Source organism: Pelodiscus sinensis, chromosome 18 (assembly GCF_049634645.1).
Source record: "Pelodiscus sinensis isolate JC-2024 chromosome 18, ASM4963464v1, whole genome shotgun sequence".
Lineage (NCBI taxonomy): Eukaryota > Metazoa > Chordata > Testudines > Trionychidae > Pelodiscus > Pelodiscus sinensis.
Genome location: NC_134728.1, coordinates 21,833,229 through 21,851,672, shown reverse-complemented (window position 1 = coordinate 21,851,672; position 18,444 = coordinate 21,833,229). Strand labels below are relative to the sequence as shown.

Sequence of the window (18,444 nt, the reverse complement as noted above, 5' to 3'; positions counted from 1 at the left end):
CTACAGGTCCCGTGAGGAACCGCGCGCCTGGGAACTACACCTCCCATCATGTCCCGCGCTGGCCGGGCTGACTTCGGCTGGGGCTGGCGGCGGCTATCGGAGAGGCTGGTTCCTATTTAAACTCAGGCAGGGCGGAAAATGGCGGCGAAGAGCTGAGTGTCGGGGGGCGCGGGGAGGTGAGCGAGCTGTGGCTTCTTTTCTTGGTGGGGGCGGGGAGCCGTGTGCTAGCTCTTTCTCCCGCTTTCGGGGGGGGGGAGGGGCGGGAAGAGGAGCTGCTTGTGAGGGAGGTAACAGTACGGGGGCGAGGGTCTGAGGGGTGTCCCTGTCCGCTGTATTGACCGTCCCTTGCTAGGCTGAGGTAGAGGGTGCCCGTCGGCTGTGGGGGTGGGAGGTGGAGCTGAGGGGTTGTGGCACGCCCGGCTCCCAGGGCTCTTTCCCTCCCCTTGCCGGGAGAAGTTTGAGGGCTGAGTGGCCGGGCTCTCCCTGCGCCAGCATGGAGGCTGTGCGCGGGGCGCGGAGGTGAAAGGGCTGCCCGAGTCCCTGTCGCTTGTCAGGTACGCTCCCGGGCCTGGCAGTGTGGGTGGAGGTCCTTGAGGCGCCGAGCGAAGCAACGCGAGTGCCGGGGATTTTCTGCTCTTCCCCGTCCGCTGAGGGGCCGGGGCGGTGAATTATTTGAGGTACATTGGGATGAATGGGATAGCGGGGGGTGTCGGGGATCCGTCTGTATAGGAAATGCTCTAAAAGCAAACGCTTGATTTGGTAAGGTTTAGGCGTGGTTCCTAGTCGTGATCTCTCGGGAAACGGGGGAATGGCTGGGAGGGATTGGCAATCTGGGCTGATTTCCGTGTGTGTCGTCTTGTCCTCTTCTGCTTCCCGAGCATGGTGAAAGTAGTGTGGAGATGGAGGCAAGAGCTAGCTTCCGGTGGCGTGCGGTAACAGTGTAATGTAAGGCCAAGGGGGCGGTGGTGGTGGAGGCTAAGGGTGTGCTTCGATCTGTAGGGTGCAGTCAGCGGCTGAAATAATTCTAATGCCTTACTCATTCTGTGCTTCCCTAGTCTTATAGCTGCTTTTCACTGGTGGGAGTGGTTACTTCTGAGAGCACCCCCACTCCACTCTGCCAACTCGTCAATTAAAATAGCATTTGAAGCTATTTTTGTTAATTCAAATGGCTCCTGCTTTCCTCTTACACTGAATTTCTAATAGTTTAATCACAGCTACTTTGTCTAAAAGTTCATGCAGAAAGAAAATGGCATCCTGGCTAAAATTGAAGTGGATCTATGAAGTGGACAAGTGTTTAGAATTTTGAGCGACAATACAGCTTTTTATAGTTAGCCCTGCACTGATAAAAAATTTGCATCTGTGTATGTATCTGCAAAAATGAGCCACAGATATTCATTCTGACTTCTAAGATGTATATAACCATGCATGTTGTCACATTTGTAGGGTTTTAGATAGAAAATTTGTATTGTACCCACAAAAATGAGCTGCAGATATATCCACATCCACTGATGTGGCTATAGAGTTGATATTCATGGATTTGCAGGGAATGATCTATAGTACCTTTATCCCAAAAACTTCAGATTGAACAAATTAAAAAAAAATTGATCATACATTTTAAGATAATTTTAATGTTAAAACATTTATTTAGTACTGATGGTGTCTTTGTGCTAGTTACATGATGTTTTCTTTCTGAGGTAAATATATATTGTTTAGAAGATGTAAAAAAGACTTTTACTAGAAATAGTCAATTAGTGATGGATTGTTGTTTATCTGTCATTTTAGCTTTTGGGTACCATTCAGTCCCTTTACTACAGTAATTAGGGATGTAATAATGTACTTGGCTAACCAATGAGCTGTGGGATGGGGGGCACTGGCAGGCGAGAGCAGGTATGTCTGGGGAACTGGCTTACAGCAGCATGGGGGAGAAGGGAGGGCATGTAAATACACACATTTTAATATCCCTAGCAATAATAAAACATTTTTTTCTGTTCCTGTAAAGCAACAAGAAGCTAAACACCAGCATCTTCACTGCAGTAGTATTGTGTTGCAGATGAGACAGACGGTGGTAGACTTAACCCCCCCCCCCCCAAAAAAAAAATCTTCTAGGAAGCTCTCTCAAACAGCATGCCTGTTCTTGTTAAGAGAAATGTGTAGTATTGAACAGTAAACAAGCTACTTAGTGCATAAACTCAAGTATTGCGTCCAGTCTTGCTTTATCTTGAAGTTTTAGGTTTCTGTTTTAATAGAAAAATATAGTGCATACTGCCTATATTGCATACTGCCTGTGGTAATATTAATTTAGAAATTTGTGCTGTATGCTAGTGTTTTCAGAGCATATCACTTATCTGACATTTACCATACAGCTAAGACAAAATTCAGAGTGGGAGATGAAAGAAAATGCGACCACAGTATAACATTATAAAAAAAACCTTACTTTTTTACCGTTACAATGATTAAGAGAACTTTACAAGATACATTTTTATCTAACTGGTCTTTGTTACTGCTCTTTTAGAAAACAAACTGAGATTTCATGGAAGGAAGACACACTTAAACTATTTTTATGTAAGATGATGTAGGATACTACAGTCTGACACTGGAGACTGCTTCAGGTTCTGCATTTAAATGAGCAGAAGCTAAGATGTTATGATTGCAAAATACCCTGCATCACACATTGTATATGCTGCAGGAGAAATTTTATTGCAAATGTTTAATATTAAAAGGGGGAGGAGGGAGAGAGACACAAAGGCCCATGAAGGAAACAAAATGTATTAAACTGGAAAAATACTGGAGATAGTTTACAAGCCTTAAAGATGATTTCTGTGGAAAATCCTCATTGATAGGACCTTCCTGTTCAATATTTTGTACACTTAAAAATCTCAATGATTTTAACTTTAATGGTATATTGAGGTGCAACCCTGAAATCTAACATTATATATAAAATTACCAATTTCATCTCATACATCAGATGTCTGCCACACGTTATATTAAAAATAATGAAGCAAAGGTGCATTGAATGGCTTTTTTCCCCACTTAGCTTACACGGTTCTCTCCAAATCTTTCCTTTCCATTTGCTATCTTGCTTAATTTAAAATGGAAGAATATTTCAAGAATGAATTTTTACTTGTGTAATTCTATGACTGTTACAATTTTTTAAACAAACAAAATTAATAAGCTTAATTCCAATTTAAGTAGTGTAGTGTTAAAAATAATTTATTGAAGAAATTGTTTCAATGTTAACTATTAGTAGTCATTCTGTGTGCTTAACATCCCTAATAACTAACATGTATTTGTGTAAATGTGTAACCGCTGGATTTTTGCAGCGGTTACACGTTTACACGGCAGTGAGGAAGAGAAGGAGGGAGCCAGTGCTCTGAGAGCTGGCTTGAAAGCTGCTTCCCGCATGTACCAGCTCTCATCTATCCTGTCCTCCCCCTGTGCTGCTGCCTCTCTATCAGAGGCAGCAGTGGAGGAGGGGGGAGGAGGTGAGAGACAGGTGGCTCTGCTAAAGGCAGAACATGGGAGAGACAGCTTTCAAGCTGGCCCCCCTGCTAATATCAGCTCCTGCTCCCCCTTTCAGCCTGCTGCTGCCTCTGTATCAGAGGCAGCAGGTGACTCCACAGGAGCAGGTGCTCATGGGTAGCTGATTCCCCATGGGCACTGGCTCCTGCCTTCTCTCTTGGGGGTTGTAACTGTTACAATTAACCAATAAACCCAGGCTTATTGGTTAATTGTGTAAATGGCTACATGCTAACATCTCTAATAGTTAAGTTTTCTTGAATTTAGTATGCATGTCAAGAAGCATAATACATAAATTTCTGCATTGTGAAATTTCAAGATTTTAAAATCTATTATACTAGTTAAACAAGTTATTTGTGATTATGAAACTATTTTCACTAACTTGCATATATATCACTACCCTTCAAAGATTCTTATTGTCATCTATTGGTCTCTTAAAGAATATCACTAAGCATGGGTAATGGTATGACTTAACTCTTCAAATGGCCTTAAATTTAATTTGTAAAATCTTGTTTTCTAGTTCTTAAAGGCTGAATTTAATCCTTTCCCACAAAATGTTGAATATTTTTATTATCCGTTAAACAATTATTTAGGTTCAAAGTTGTTCTAGATCATGAAAAGGCAGTTGTCCTAAACAAGTCTCCGGTGGGACTTGTCTACATGTCTAAACTGTATGGCAGCTTTGCCTTGCCTTACCAGAGGCATGCTGTGGGGTAAATGACGGAAAAAGCATAGGGCAAGATTGAAAGATTGCTGGTATACCTAAAGCCAAGGTTTTTTGGCTTGCAAGTTGGATCTCTGTTCTTTTGGGCAGCAGAAGACTGCATTCTAAGCTAATAGTGGAGCAACTAGGCTGAAGAAGCAAAGTGACAGTAACACAAAAAAGCACCCTTCAATGGCAGCTGTGACTACAGGTTGAACTTCTCTAGTCTGACACTTTTTGTTCCAGCAATATCTGTGGTGGGTATGTTTTTAGTTAGCTGAACGTCCAATTATCATTGGTGTGGCCAAGTTTGTGGTCCCATAAAATTTGTTTACAGCCACCAGTCCTGGCTCTCAGAGTTCTGTGCTATTTAGCTCTGATTTACCACTAGAAGTCTGAGCCCAGTAAGAAGTGGACGTATTGGTAATGTTCAGGGCTCGCCAGCCGCGCTGTCCGGCAATCTGTGCATGTGCAGATCGCCCAAACCCGGCTCGTCTGGGTTACAATCTACTCGCCTGGGGTGAGTAGGTTGTATTATTTGTCAAGCCCTGGTAATGTTGCTAGGCAATGACTTCCCACAGTTTGGCAAATTCTCTGGTTTGGCACCAGTCAGGTCCCATGAATGCAGGATTAGAGGTTCAAGTGGTGTTACCAATAATCAAGTAGGGGTCATCAAAAGAAATTAATAGGCAACAGATTTAAACAAAAGGATGGTTTTAAAAAAAAAAAGTAATGCATAGTTAATCTTTGCAACTCCTTGCCAGAAGATATTATGAAGGTGAAGATAACAGCATTCAAAGAACTACTACATAAGTTCACAGAAGATAGGCATAGGAATGGCTGATAGCTAGAATGGTTTCCCTAGCCTCTGTTTGCCAGAAGGCGGCAGTTGACAACAGCGAACGGATCACTTGATTGCCCATTCTGTTCAGTCCCCTCTGGGGCACCTGGCATTGGCTACTACTGCAAGATAGGACACTGGGTTAGATGTACCTTTGGTCTGAGTGTGGCTGTCTTTATGTAATCTTTTTTTTCTTGATGAATCTGAATCGAGAATAAATATTAATATGAAGGGAAGGCTTTTCAGTAGTTCATTGACAAGGTGTCTGAAAAAAATCACATGGGGGTGTGGTGGTTGGCCAGCAGACAATAAAAATATTTTAAATTATTCAGCAGAGAAGGAACTCTTTTGTGTTGCTGTATTTGAAACTCAGACTGCCCTTAGAATAGTTTCATTTGTTTTTAAATGTACATACTAACATTTTCAATAAAATTACCTTTACATCTTGGTCTCCCCTGTTTCTTGAATAACTACGGATCAACAGTTATACAGGAAACTAAAAGGGTTGAAGAGAGGTGGAATGCCATTTTTTCCATCTTGCTAGTTCTGAGAGTAGTAGCACTATCATCTGCTGGCTGGAACTGGCTTTGTGGAACTATCGTTTTGACCTAGAATGCTTTATGGTACAGGGCATTCTTCTCCAGGTAACATAGGACTTGCTATGCTGGCTTATTTTGCTGTGCATTTGTGGAAGGGTACAAATTAGGATGTGAAATTGTGTTTAATCAGCTAATTGAGTAGTTGATGAAACTGTTAATAGGGATGTGAATGGTTAATAAGTTCCAGGGTAAGCATCACCCAGTAAGGTCCAGGGTAAGCATCACCATACTGGGTGATGCTTACCAGTTAGCCCTACGGGGCTGCCAGCTGAGAGATCTTGCCAAATCAGTTGCCTGGTTCAACATGACGTTTAACCAGTTGACTGACTGAATGGGATTTTACATCCATAGTGCAAATATGTTTGGCTTAAGGAGCTGGTTTTTAGGGTAGGAAAAATATATTCAGTGTTTTAAGAAGACCAACTTCTTAATATTTAGGCTGTACTAGTCTTGCCAATCTCTCTGTATGGCCAGTCAACTCATAGCTTGGAGGCAGAGCAGGTGTGACTTTTATACTTCCCTGGCCAGAGAGACTACCAAGAACAAATACTGGGGCTCTCAGCAGTTCCAGACTACTATGTTTCTTTCAAGAATCTGATGCATCATGGGTACTCAAAGTTCCACCTTACTTACACCCCGTCTGATTTGCATAAGCAATAGTTTAAACTCAGGAGTGAAGAACCTCAGGCCCTGGGTGCTAGATGCAGCGTGCCTCCCCTTCCCCCACTTGTCTGGATCTGGCCCCTGAGGCTAAGGCTTCCAACCCAGCATTGGGGGGGAGGAGGGGCTGTTACTCCACTCCCTGCCCCCCATTGCCCTCTATGAAGCTGGAGCACACAATCTACTGTGCTGGGCCCCTCTAGGCTTTGGTGTGTAGGGGGGAGTGTCTTTCTCCTTAGATGCCACAGTGAGGGTTTTTTACTTGTGTGGCCCCCAAATGATTTTTCTGTGGCTTAGTTTCACCCAATCTAAAAAAGAGTTCCTCATCCCTGGTTTAACTGCTGGCCCTGCTGGAGCTGCAGGAGGGTGAAAGGGCAGGGTGCTCTCCTGGCTGGGGGGTGCAACTGAATCCTGGTTAAATAGTTAACTGATTAAATTGGATTTTGCATCCCTACAGCAGACTGTTATTTTCTCACTTTAGAATTACGTTTTCCAATTGATTTTATATCTGCAGTTCAGTCTGATGTATATAGAGACCTGTATAAACAAATCATATGAAGTTTCAGTTTGTGTTGATTTAGTGATTTTTATGTAGTCAAGCAAGGCAAATATTTAGATGAGTTGATGTACCCCCTGGAATAGCTCTGCATACCCCGAGGTATGTATACCAGTGGCTGAGAACTACTTGTTTACTAAAGATTTGGTATTCTCACTTTTTTGTGGACCCATCTAGTGTATCATGTGGAAAAAATGATGGTCCAAATGTGGATTTGATGTGGGTGCTAGGTATGTTAATTAATGATTAATTTACTAATTGAGTAATCAATGAAATTTCCATCGACTACTCAACTAGTTGATAAGCACTGCTGGGGACTCTTGTAAGTTTCAAAACTGGCACTCTGCTGGAACATGGGGTCAGCTGTGGAGTCCCGAGCTGATCCTCGGCTCCTCCCTGCATTTCAAAGCAGCAGCACTGCATGGAGCAGCTGACCCTGGGCTCCATGCAGTGCTGCTGCTTTTAAGTACCCCCCTCTTCTTGCCCCCCTTCCCCTGCCTCTCTGATAGAGGCACCAAGGGGTGGGGAGCGACTAGTCGATTGTCCTGTCGACTATTGGATAGTTGAGTAGTCCTTTACATCCTTACTGGGTGCATGTGTGACCCTCAGAACAAACTCCCTCATATAGGAGAATTTGTGACTTCTGCCATGCACAACCCACACCAGTGATGTTGCATAACACTAACATTCATAGAAAACACTCTTTATGGAGTGAAGATAAGACCAGTCTTTTTTCCCCAATACAGAAACCTAACCCAATTCTTAAACATAAAATTGGATGGTGTAGTCCTTTTTCTGTAGTAGGCAGAGTAGATGGTTATAATGGTGTGGTGCTTGTAGAGACTGCTTTATAGTACATGCGTAAGCTCAGTAAGAGAACAGAAATTTTTCCAATGTGCAGGGAAAAATCTGTACAGTTTTCTTCTTCTTGGTATTACTAATGTAACACACACAAAGTAAGGGTGCATGAAGTGAGATTTGTGCTTATTGTACACAACATTGATGGGGAGAGCTGTGTAATCCCTCTGCATCCAGTCAGAGTTGATCAGAGTATTCTCCTGTGGACCTAGTGACTGCCTCTCAGGCAGGTGAGCTATCTACGCTGATGGGAGAATCCTTCTCATCAGCATAGGTAGTGTCTTCACGGAAATATTACAATGGCACTGTACTGCTCCACGTTTTTAAGCATAGACAAGCCCCTAATGTAGAAAAGACTTTATTGTAATATCCATATTTTATGAACCCATATCTTTAGAAGGTAATGAGCTGTCTGAATAAAATTACTTACTCATTCTGGGCAGTGAGTTTTTTTCCATTGTCTATGGTGATGTTTTATATTATGGCTTAGTGATGTGTACCTCTGAAGCTTATTTGAAAAGGCAGAAGTGGGCAAGGGATAGAACTATAGAATAGGAATGTTGTCATGTAGTTGTTGACATGACAAACCAATAATCCTGGGCTTATTGGTTAACATAAGCGAGACCATACTGGGTCAGACAAAGTCCATCTAGCCCAGTATCCTGTTTGCCGTCAGTAGCCAATACCAGATACCCCAGAGGGAGGGAACACACCAGGTAATCCTCACATGATCCCTCTCTTGTCACCCATTTCCAGACAAACCAAGGCTAGAGACACCATTCCTACCCATGCTGGCTAATAGCCATTGGTGTACCATTAATTCTAATAACTACGTGGACTTCTCCCCCGCTGTCTCTGAATCAGAGGTGGGGGGGGAAGGTGCGAGGAGGGAGCTGGCTTTTAAGCTGACTTCCAGTGCATGGTGCTCCTGAAGAGATGCCTGCTCTCCCCTTCTGCCCCCTGTAGAGGCAGGAGCTGGTGCTCAGGGGGTGCCAGCTTAAAACAGCCGCATAGAGCCACCTGTTCTCTTATCTCGTGCCCCCTCCCCCCACACATGCTGCTCCCTCTGATAGAGGCAGCAGCCAAGGGTGGCAGGTGGGGGGGCGTGAGGAGTCAGCTTGCAGCAGTGTGGGGGGATATGCAGATTGCGGGGTGCCTGCTTAAAAGCGGGCTCCCACCTGCTCCTCTGCTTTGCTCTCTCCCCACCCCGTCCCCTGCTCTTCTGCCTCTGATACAGAGGTAGAGGCGTGTGCGTGTGTGTGTGTTTATATAGGGGGTGGGGTGGGGGTGTTGCATGTAACCATGAAGGTTAACTGATGAGTCCAGGCTCATTGGTTAACCGTTTAAACATATACACTGTTACCATGGTGTCCAACCAGTTCTGAAGTGGTAGCCAATATAGTGGCGACAGCTACAGCAAGCTAGCCACACTCCACTGACCAAATAGCCGCATGTGGCTAGTGGCTTGCATGTTGGACACCACAGCACTATCACATCCCTAGTGAAAAACCTTAGCCACATATTGAGTCTCAGAATTCTGAGAATTGTTAGTCAACACTAGGGATTTATTATTGAATATGGTGACTTAGCAAGCTCCTTAGAAAAACTACCTTAAAAGAATGATTTCCAACAAAGAAAAGGAAATCTTAGAGGGAATTTCAAGATAGTTCAAGCACTGTTCTGGAAGTTCACCAATCCTAAGAGTAATGAGAACTGAACTCTGAAGGTTTCTAAAAATGTGAATCAAAGTTTACATTTCAGGGGAGCTCTCTAGATTTTTTTTTTTTTTTTTTTTTTTTGGTCAGTAGCTGTTGACCTATTGTTTAATGCATGTACATAGGGTGGATGGGTTTTCTCCACTTGTTACTTGGACTTAGTAGTTTCAGTAACTGTTTTATGTACCTAGAGAATGAATACTTAAATTTACCATTGAAAACAAAATAAAATTCCTAAGAACAGTGGCTGAGTTATGGGCAGGAAACTTGGAGGAGTTGTTGCTAGGGCAACTCTGCACCACTGTTCATGCCCAAAATTTACCCCCCCACCCCCGATTTGTTACTTTGCAGAAAACTGGAAAGCAAAGGGAAGCCATAAGAGTGGTCATGTGACCTTCCCCAGCAGTTTTGGCTGCCCTGGGCGTGCAACAAATAGGGAAATCACTGTGGGGCATGGGGTGAGATTAGGGAAGACCTAGCTGGTGGCTACTATTCAGCACTGGGCACAACTGCTATTTCTGGCTAGGCTGGGGAAGAGATCCTGCATAGCATCTGGAGCTCTCAGATTTGCTCCAAGATTTTTCACCTGGCTGGGGGAAGATCAGTAAATCCCCCTCCACACATACTTTCTGCAACCCATTGCTCCTCAGCAATCTATGTAGTAATCGCTGTACATAGAGCTGTTTGATCATCTGCCAGACCCCCTTGCACCCAGACTTTTCTGCTGAGCTTCAACACCTATGTCTCAGCTCTCAACAAGCCCCACTCACCTTAAACCTGGAACACCCCACTGAACCACCTGTCTTTGGATCTCCCCACACCCAAATCCCCTGATGGGCTTTATCTCCCGCAGGGTGCTGAGGACCTCGAAGGCAATGGTTGTTAGTGCTTTACATTCTAGCTAAGTAGAATTAATAACATAAAAGCTACTCACCTTCTTCAGGCGGTAGGTTACTGAAAGCACGTAATTCAAAGTGTAATTGATAACGCCTGCAAATATAGTTGGGCCTGCAGGGCCATCTAATATTATTTTATAACTTCACAAATACATGATTATGCAAATACAATAAATAGGCTTTCTAAATTTCTGTAAGATCTGCTTATGTCAGAAGCAGATTTTCTTTATATTCTAACTGGCATAACTTCTTAAACTTTACGTTGAGGGGAAAATTGTAGCAAGAACTACTTGTCAAATAGCTCTTGAGGTCTGGAGAGGACCAACTGCTGCTGGGTATAAAGCTCTGTTGGTCGGTCACACTGACCAAATGGTGAATGAGCTAAGCTGGAATGGTATTAAGTCAAGTAGGGATGTCAATGTGTATACAGTTAGGCAACTAACTGATAAGACTGGGCTTATTAGTTAATCTTGTTGACTACGTACACTCCCCCCCCCCCCCCACTGATTGATAGAGACAGCAAGGGGAGAAACCATTGCTCACAAGAAGCTAGTTTAAAAGCCAGCTTCCCACGAGCACCAGATCCATCTGTCCCCCAACTCCTGCTTCTGATAGAGGCAGCAGCATGGAGGGTAAAGGGAGCAGGCAGGAGTTGGTGCTGGGTGTGGGGAGAGTAAGCTTAAAAGCCAGTTCCTCCCCCAGCACTAGCTGTGCTCCCCCAGTACCACCTGCCTACTTCCCCTCCCTTTGAGGCAGCAGCATGCTGGTCACAGTGGCCCGGGCTCGCCATGGATAGAGGCTGCTCCTCAGGGTGGCAGGAACTCTCTAGGAGAGGGGCAGGGAGCGCAGTGGCTGCTGGTCTGCTATTGCTGCTGGCCCATCCCTGGGGACTATCAAATAATCGTGTAACCACTAAAATTTCATGTGGTTACATGACTATTCAATTGACTTCAGGCATGTTAGATAGCGTGTAAAGTGCCGCTTCCAGTGTGGATTCAACTTGAAAAGCTTGGTGGCAAGATGACTTGTGAAATAACTTGATAGAAGTGTGTCATACAAAGTTTAATTTCTATGACATCCAGGACTGGTCATACAATGCTGTATTTCTCTAAACCATTGAGTTGGCAAGGATTTGAGAATATTTAATGTTGACATTGTTTATTTAGCGATTGCAGAAAGGCAATTTCAGGAAGAGTATAATATGAATACTGAAAAGATTAAAATTGTACACCATAAAGTAATGATGCTGCATTTTTAATAAATAACCTAACTGTAGACATAGTAATCTTAAATTAGATAACATGAAAGTGTTGTGCCCTTTTCAGTATTTGTAGTTGTTGTTAATAGTTTAAAAGTATTTTTCTTTCCTGGGAGTTGTGTCGTTAGCAGAGGACAAATTAATCGCACTACACACCTGAGCTGTCAATTTTCCAAAGAAAGATAAAGTAGATAAAGTTGTCAGGGTTGATCTAGGTGTACTTGGCCCTGCTTAAGTGTACAGGGTTGGACTCCTCATTTCTCATCACTCCAAAACTGTGCCCAAGCTATGCTGTGGTCACTTACCTCAAATAGCTCTTTAAGAGTTCAAAATGTTGACAAGGGACACTGCATCAAACAATGATCAAATGTTTTTTTTTACCTGGGGTTGTTTCTCACTTTTCAGTTGGCCTCTTCGTCCCCAGTCTCTGCTGCCCTGGCTCTTGCTTGATTTAGAGTACACTAGCACTTTTGTTTTGAGTTCAGTGCCTGGAGGGAATAATTCTGAAGGAACCAGATTCTCCAGGATGATTTCTCACCGTTTTGTTACTCAGTAGCCTTCTGCATTACATATTTGAGAGGTTTTTTTTTTCCTGAGGTGAGATACTAGCATCTAAATAATACATGTTGTCATCTATTGATATACTGCTTTCTTCATTTGTAAATCAGTGACATACAGCTATTTATGTTAAGGCTTGTTTAAAACCCTTCATCTGGAATTTCAGTCTTAAGAACATAATTAAGAATTTTATTTTTATTTTTTTATTTGGTCTAATGTTATATTTGTTCGACTGGGTCGTCTTAGTAAAGTATGGCTCCAAACTAAGGGAAATGCAGTCCAAAGCAGATCTTTACATACAGTTACCCTCTTGCTTATCTTCCCTAAATATAACGAGTATGCCCTTATTTATTAAAGAAGAATATTCAGGGCTGAACTAGAAGACTTCATTATGTTGAGTGGTTTGCTGTATTCAGGATTTGTTTTTCTGTACATAGCTGTACTAATGTGGTGCACTTCCAAGGGTTCTATTATCACATGTATAGCTGGGCTGGAAACCATTTGGAAATCCGTTAAATATACTGTACTTATCTGGACTTCAAATCCCTAACTACTATCTTCCCTCCCAATGTGGTGTATTTCAAAATGTCTGTAACACTTCTCATTCTGGTTCATATTCTCTGTGTTTTTATTGCTATTGGTGATACTTTTATCTCAACAAAACTTGTTTACATTATGGGTTCTATAAAGTCAGAACTCTTCAGCTGGTTGGGCTTTTGTGTTTGGGAAATTTTTATAGATCTGTCTAAAGCAGTGGAAATTTTCTAAGACTCATAAAAAAATACACTTTGAGGTCATGGCCTTATAACTCCTTCATGGGAAGAGAGATAGGAAAAGGAACCACAGATGTTCTGGATGTCAGTGGGTGAAGTTTTCCACTATTTCTTTTAATAACATGCAGATATGATAATGTTGGTGGTATTTCTGTTGTCAGTTCCACTCTGAGTAGAATTTCAAACTTCTTGGTGATGAAATGATTGGCCAGAATTTTACAGGGGAGCAAAGCATAAACACATTTACACTTCCTAATTAACACTAAATTTCTATTTAACAATGTTTATAATTAATAGGTGATCTAATACTATGGGTTTGTGTAATTATATTGGATCTGTGTAGTGTGTAAATGTTGATGTTTGTGGTTACCATCCCTCTTGTACTCCAAAAGTAAACTTTCAATCTGGAATGTATAATGTAAAATCCTTCATCACTTAATTTAGAACTGCTAACTTTGGCAATTGTGTAATATAGTCAAGAGGAGAATAAAAACTTTTTACTTTATATAAAAAGATTAGGTTAACCCAATTAAATATAATGTTAACTTATTTATTATTATAGATTTTTAGGTATTTTATTATAATGCAATAATTTGTGTAAAATTATTTGCTCATATTAAATGTTAAATTAATTGTATATTTTTAATTAAAATATTAATTTAAGATACTCTAAAATTTTGTATATGTAACTTATTTTGTTGAAATAAAAACAAGTAGAGACCATGATTAATCAAACAAAGTAGACTTCTGTGAAGGTTTCAGATACTTTGTAAGTTTGAGATTTTGCCTAAAGATACAATTATTCATGCAATTGCAAAAAATTGACATTTATTGATATAAAATTAATATACATTTTGTGATTTTTATTTGGGAATACATAAATAAAAAAACAAAATATCAACAAAATAACCCCTTCCTCTCCCCCAGAGCCAGGCACTCCCATACCCGCGTTCTAACCCAATCTCCCTCCACTCCCCCACAGCCAGCCCCCCGTCTCCCAACCTAATGCCTCTCCCCTGCCCCAGAGCCAGGCACTCCTAGCACCCCCCCCCCCTCCATCCTAATGCCTTCTCCCTTCCCCAGAGCCAGCCCCCTCCCACCTAATGCCTCCCCCAGAGCCAGGCACTCCCAGCTCCCTCTCCCCCAACCTAATACCTGGGTCTCGGAGTTGACGTTGCCACCTGAGGTGCTGGGGCAGCATGAGCGGGGCGGCCAGCTGTGAGTGCCTGCTGAAGCACACCGCACAGAGCACCCAGCCGGCCATGAGTACGTGTGCAGAGCGGCCTGGCCAGCTGTGAGCGCCTGCTGGAGAGCCCAGTTGGCAGTGAGCGCGTGTGTAGAGCAGCCCGGCCCGCTGTGAGCAGTTGCTGCGGCACAGTGTTCCAGCCATCTGTGAGCAGGCACCCGGCCATGTGCTCCAAGCGGCCAGCAGGCCGCACTTCATTCTTTTATAAAAATGTTTTGGTGGGACGCAAAAAAATTAGATTGGGCCGCATGCGGCCCCCCAAATGCCAGTTTCACGTGCCTGGCCTACGTAGCGGCACTGGATGTCTTTAGGGCTTTTCTTCACCTTTCATATCTTCAGCTGAAAAACTTCCCTTACTAGCCAGTCATTTTGATTGGTTAAACATCACATTATCCTTAATTTATATATAAGTAAACGGAACATGAATTAAGTGTTCTAGCAGCTCTTAAACTTACAATTCATACAGAAATAGCACTGAGCAAAATGAGCCATCTAAAAAGTAAAACTATGGGATGGGGAGGAGAACTACAGAAGCACAGTCAGTCAATCTCAACCTCCCAAGAAGCTCTAGCAAACAACTATTTTTTTTCCAGAGTGTCTTAGAGCATTTTTCAAAATTATAGACTGTTAGCCCTCTGAGAGGTGTTAAGTAATCTGCAGCAAAAAGAGATCCCCAGGCATTATTAGCTTCGAAGGACATCATGATACAAACTATGCTTCTGACCTAAATTCTTTTTCAGACTGACACCAACTGAAACTTAGAGAAGATACAGTATGCCTTTCTATGTACACTTGCTCTGCATCTGTGGATGCAGATCCGACTGGGTACAGCTGTCAGTTCTATCTGCAAAATAAATTTCCCGTGAATAGGAGGGACTCCAACTACTTTGCTCAGCAATTGATCTGATTTAACCATCCTTACAGTGGGGTTAATCTGACTAACCCAGAGCAATTCTGCTGACCAACATTTGTGTAAGAAAAGGAGTTTCCATGCTGGATCAGACTAAAGGTTTATCAGACGCTCAAGAGGCTTCAGAGGATGCCATATTGGGCCTCATCCAGATTTCTTCTAATAGATATTAGTAGTAGAGATTAAATTTTACAGTTTGTCATTAGAGGTAATATCAACGTACAGAGTTATAAGTGTTCAGTTCCTTTTTGAATATAAAGTTCTTGCCTCAGTAATTTCTGCAGATTAATTACTTTTCCCATACAATGTGTATTTCCTTTTCAATTTTTACTAAATTTCCTTTTTTCTCGCTGTTATGAGACGATTAGAACTTGTTCTCTTTATCTCATCTTAAATTCTGATATATTCTTTCTGAAATGGGATGAGCATTACTACACACAGTTTTTTAGATCAGGCCACAACGTTGAGAGAATAATAAAATGTTGTCTTGTATCATTTCTTGACTAACCAAATAGCTTGTTTCATTTACTGGATCACAACTGTGCGTTGAGAAGAAGTTGCTGTTGACCTATAATAGTTTTTAAAAGCCTGTTATTTCAAAATATATATTTTGAAATAATGGGCACGCTATTCCGGCTTCTCTGTAACCTGCATCCCACAAGGGTTAAGGGACTTGTCAGAATAGCACTTTATTTTGAAATTTGGCTCTGTGTAGACGGCACAAAATGCTGAAATAAGCTACTCAATTTGCGTAGCAGAAATTGAGTAGCTTATTTGGAGGTAAGGGTGCTGTGTAGATGCACCCCAATTGTTCTGTTTCAGCCCAAGATTTCTGCTAGTGACTCTTGTGTACCCTCTTGTTTAACTCTTGCAGGTGATTTACATCTGAAGGTACATTATGAGAACAAAACCAGAGAAGATGATGCTTAAGGGCTACCTTGTGGATGGTGCATAAACTTCTTGAAGCAAAATACAGGACTACATAGCCCTATATTTTGCTTCAGCTACACCAGACTAACACGGCTACATTTCTATCCATAAACTTCTTGTAATCCATCCAGTCAGGAATAGTCTGTCAGAACAAAACAGTTTGCTTCCATTGGCCTGAAAGAACAAGCTTTCAAAGCTGGTCACTTACCCCAGCTGCACAATGCAGGAGATCATGGTCAGTCCATGATTCACCTGTGGAAGTTGTAAGTCTAACATGCTAGATCGAATATTTGGCCAGCTGCATAAGTTCATACTGTAACTGTGAAGGGGGAGGGAAGATGGAGTAGTTGACAACACGGAGCTCATTCAGTATTAAAAGGCAGATATGAACTGCATAAGAGTGGATTACTGGAAAGAGGCAAATGTTCTACTATTGATTAAAAACAATAAAGTGTAGCCTGGGAAGGAGTTTTGTAAAATTTGGATAGGTAAGGCTTGCCAATCTGATCAGAATAAATCTCAGTTTGTCCTTTATCCCAGATCACAATTCAGTGTAACCATAAGGCTCCCTCTCTTGAGGGTCAACAGGTGACTGACAACAACCACACCTTAACTCAGAAAATGAAATGGAAAACAGTTTTATTGCTAATGGAGTAATTATTATGATCACTACAGCAAAAACTACAGTAAGAACACAAATCACCTGAATTCCTTCCCAAGATGTCATTAACACAATTAACTCCAAACTTATTCAAGTGTACTACTACTAATTATTCCTACCCACACAAGGATTCCAAGGTTGGATGGAGAAGGGTGACTTCCCTTCCCCTGGAAGACCTGGGAGCAAGTGTTAGTAGGTTTCCTAAAAGCAGACTTAAGCAAGAAAAGAAAAAAGAAGCCGTTATAAAAGAGAGGAATAGAGAAAAATCCTAAGCTTTCTCTGACCTTATACTCACGTGCCCCAGGACGGACTGCTCTCTCTCCACTATGCGTCCGATTGCAGTCCCGATCTCTCAAATCACTAGACCTAAATACCCCTTTTGGGTGCCAGAGCATTCTAGATATACCACCCCTTTTCCATAATTAGGCCTAACACCCAAGATTTCTGAGGGTACCACCTTTGATTGGAAGAAATCTTTGGGTATCTTATGAATATTCATTATGGGTGCCTGATGACTTTTTGGATGCTATTCCTATACCACATAAAAAGTGCGGGAAGCTGTATAGAAACTGCCATCTAAAAACTCCATCTGCTTGCGATTGCACAAAGAGATTAGAACATCCATCACTGTCATGTTAGCAGATTTATACTATAAATTCCGGGTAAGGCTGAAAAAATAAACTTGCCCTGACTGCATACTCTTGCTTCACCCCTTTATGGAAAATTACAAACACAAAGCATATATTTCCCCACTTATATCTTATTACCATCCGCCATCTTACAGAACCTGGATTCTGTAGGCCCCTTGTGTTACCAGCATATTTCAAATCTATATTAAAGAGATGTAAGGATAACACACAAAATATTAAACTAAAGCAAATATCATATTAATAGGCCAAAATAAGACAAATTGTTTGGTTAGGCTACAAAAGGTCTGACCGTCTCTAGAACAGACTCATACGCCAAAAATAGAGTGGATTCACCTGCTTCTGTAGCATGTGTCTCCAGGCCATGATCAAGGCTCATTGACTTATGGTGTATAATACTGAAGATTCTAACCTCTTATCAGGTAAAACCTATTTAGACCTCTCTATCTTGTGGTATTAATATCCTTAAACTATTTTTCTTCAGTTTTATAAATTCTAAAATGGTAAGCAGTATATCCAAGTTAAGAACTGCAAGAGTTTTACTGAAAAATAATTCCATTTATTTGAGAATTCCTCTTTGACTTTTGCTTCAGTTCTATATCTAGTTACTAGAACTGTGCAGAACACTTAAGAAATCAGACTATTTGAAAAATATCAAACTGAATTTTTTCAACAGTTCTGCATAAAATACTTTTACTAAAAAGTTAACCTTTTTGTGACTTACAAATGAATTCCTAATATCCTATTTTTAAAATATATTCTGGAACAGACTAAATCTCTAGCATGCTTGATAGTCTTTCAAAATATGACTTTTGTCTACCCTAGAAATACTAAAGGTTGTCTTTTTGTTTTTCAGCACTCATGAGAGATTTTGAGAAGACAAGTTCAGAAAGCTACACTGTTTGAGTACAAAGCAGGTAAAGTTCTGTCTATGAAATACTTGCACTGGAGTTAGTGTATTTGTGTAGTGACATTAATAGTAGCTTTAGAAATTATGTAAATGAGCAATCAGATATTCTTAATGTTGGTTTTGAAGATGGAATTTAATAGAGCAATGAAAATTCACATGATGCTTCATAAACCGAGGCAGGGATCTGTCCAGCCACCATGTTGGAAA

General features: G+C 41.6%; 1 protein-coding gene across 6 annotated transcripts in view; it reads left to right on the top strand.

Annotated features, from left to right (window-relative positions):
* The first annotated feature begins 38 nt into the window (after positions 1-38).
* The window catches only part of NCOA3 (nuclear receptor coactivator 3), a 182,331-nt gene continuing 163,925 nt past the window's right edge, over positions 39-18,444 (top strand). For 3 of the 6 annotated variants that reach the window (XM_075901554.1, XM_075901553.1, XM_075901555.1), the window contains exons 1-2: positions 39-176; positions 18,184-18,244. The gene's annotated coding sequence lies outside the window, so the exon portion shown is untranslated. Of the gene's footprint in view, positions 177-316; positions 678-18,183; positions 18,245-18,444 lie in introns of those variants that run through there. The other 3 variants (XM_075901559.1, XM_075901558.1, XM_075901557.1) reach the window with 3 other exon arrangements.